Source organism: Gossypium hirsutum, chromosome D02, assembly GCF_007990345.1.
Source record: "Gossypium hirsutum isolate 1008001.06 chromosome D02, Gossypium_hirsutum_v2.1, whole genome shotgun sequence".
In the NCBI taxonomy this organism is placed as follows: Eukaryota; Viridiplantae; Streptophyta; class Magnoliopsida; order Malvales; family Malvaceae; genus Gossypium; species Gossypium hirsutum.
In genome coordinates, this window is record NC_053438.1 from 46,978,956 (window position 1) to 46,981,654 (window position 2,699).

Here is a 2,699-nt window from a genome sequence, read left to right on the forward strand (position 1 = left end):
TCGGCAGATGCTACTAGGATAGTGACTAGTTGATTGACGAGGAACCCGAAGTAACAATTAATGAAGATTATATTTTTCCCATAACTAGATTTGAAGAATTCCACTTTTCAATCTCTTGATATTTTTTCCTTTATTTTATATATATATTTTATTATTATAAAAATATTAAAAACTCCTATTATTTTTTACTTTCGTACTATAACTTATCTCGAGTACTAATTATATCTTTCGATGTTTAGGTTAAAATTGATCTAGCACTAGCCTCCCTTGGGTACGATCCTCGGAGTACTCACCTACTCCATTGTAACTATATTATAACTGGACCCATATACTTACGGATACTGCCTCATTAATATATCTTTTACTACAGTATTCACACTCTGGAAGTTAGTATGTTCGGGGTCTTCTTATTGGTTCTCCGAATGTGGCTCTGCCTCATGTCAACTTGACGTGTGTCTCCAAACAGTTAATACTTTCTAGGATTTGTTGGAATCGAACATATTCGTCGTCTTCATTTATAGCCTTTACCGTTGGGGGTTTGGATTTGTACATGAATGTCTCATTGGGCCATATGTACGAATTCATGGTCATATCATCAATGATTTTGTAGGTTCGTTCGTACGTATAAAATATGAGAGATCCGCTAGATGCTCCGCCTAGGCTGGATTTGATGTGTCCGTCAACACCATTATAGAAAATTTGTATTTGGAGCCACGCTTGCAATCCGTGATGTGGGCACTTAGAATTATCTTGAAACGTTCCCACGCCTCATAAATGGAATCACCTTCATATTTTTTAAAAGAGGTGATTTCTCGCCTAAGCTAAATGGTTCGACTAATCGGGAAAATTTATAGAGAAATTTTTTCACTAGATCATTCCATATTGTAATGGAACCTGATTCTAATGAGTCTAACCAATTAGCCGCATCGTCAGATACCCCATTGTACTTGAAGGTGTCGTAGAGTTGTAAGCACCGCTTCAAGTGCTTATTCGGGTCTTCCACCATGTTTCCCTTGAACTGCAATGTATTCTTGATTGTGACTATCTTTATTTCACAAATATTGGCATTGATTTTCGGCTTTCCAATGCTTCCTCGCACAATGCCTTGTGTCGGTAAGGAGTACTCATGCAACATCCATTGATCCATTAGGACTTCTTCCTGATTATTTCCTTGTCGCTCTCGTGGATCTTTAAATAACGGATTTTCTTGGGTAAATTAATTACCATGGTGGATCGGTGTTCATGAGTTGATGATAGTGCCTAATGATTTGTTTCGAATTTGGATGTGGATTGATTGGGGTGCTGGAGCTTCGAGTCATAAACGACCTGAAAATAAATTAAACAAATAAAAAACAAGAAATTAAATATTGTATCTATAGGTTTTAATGTTTCTACTTATCTTATTATTTGTAAAAATATTTTCAAGATCTATTGCCGAAACCTCCCCGGCAACGGCGCCAACAACTTGACCTCCTGTAAATGAGTTATTGTTTATAGTAAAAATAACACACCACAAATATATAAGATCAGAATGGCGGTGTCCACAAATGGATGAGTCAAATTGTAATATGGTATAGTTTGCAACGAAACACTTGGAAGTATTCCGAGGATTGTACCCAAGGGAGGATGAAATAAATCTATAAAAAACCTTTTTACAATAATAAGTCTAAATAGTAATAGTTAAATCCTATATTACGACAAATCATAAAATAAATTAATGTGAGAATTTAAATAAATAAAATAAATAAACAAGAAAATAAACAAACGATTAAATCAATAAACCAATTAGTAAGATTAACTCGTTTCAGGGTTTGTGATTAACCTTGGATTAGGGTTTAGGGTGGATTAGCTATCAATTAACCAATTTTTACCTCACGGACTCTAAGTAATTAATCGATTGGTTGATACTTGCTTATCACATGACCTTGAAACGATGAAAATGTGCAAGTGTACACAATCGTTAACAAGTAATAATGTGACAAGTATTGTCGATTTATCGTACCTATAAGGATTGTGAAAGAGAATATTTATGAAATGCAAATTTAAACTATTTGGTGATGGAAAGTATGTTGATTTAAATTGGTGATATAAAAATTAAGAAAATTAATTAAGTGCTAACTAAGAAAATAAAAATAAAAATGTTCCAATGCACGATTTCTAAAAGATGAGTTTAAATCAATATGACATAAATATGTTAGATCAATTTCATTCCTTAACTTAGAATTACTAAAACTATGTTCATATTGTTACGAATAATTTCACCACGACTTGGTATTTTGTTAACTAATACACTTACATTCTTCCTAAATTAATTAATCTCTTGAACATATTCCTATGTCAATTCAAACAATTAATCAATTTTCATAAGAAAGTATAAGATTAATTGAGGTAACAACATATTCCTATATTGAAACAATTTAATTATAATAATCTCACAAGTTATGCAAGGCTAATGTATCGTTTAATACTGTCGCTAACTTAACCCTCACCTACTTTAGAAGATTAAACATGCACCAATTAAATATTGTGTCAATTAATTATAATTTCAATCCAATTAATAATTAATTCATTCATTACCTTACAATTATAATGCAAGTATAACATAAGCATGATTTTATTTAATTGAACAATGTACCAATGTCAATAACAACACAAACATGATTTTAATAATTTAAGTGAACAGAACGCAATCAATCTAA

The 2,699-nt window shown here is 32.0% G+C and overlaps 1 non-coding gene across 1 annotated transcript; it reads left to right on the top strand.

Moving 5' to 3' along the window:
- Positions 1 to 721: 721 nt before the first annotated feature.
- LOC121215036 (small nucleolar RNA R71) lies at positions 722 to 823 on the top strand. Its single transcript, XR_005910772.1, has one exon. It is a non-coding gene; the product is annotated as a small nucleolar RNA R71 (small nucleolar RNA).
- The last annotated feature ends 1,876 nt before the right edge of the window (positions 824 to 2,699 follow it).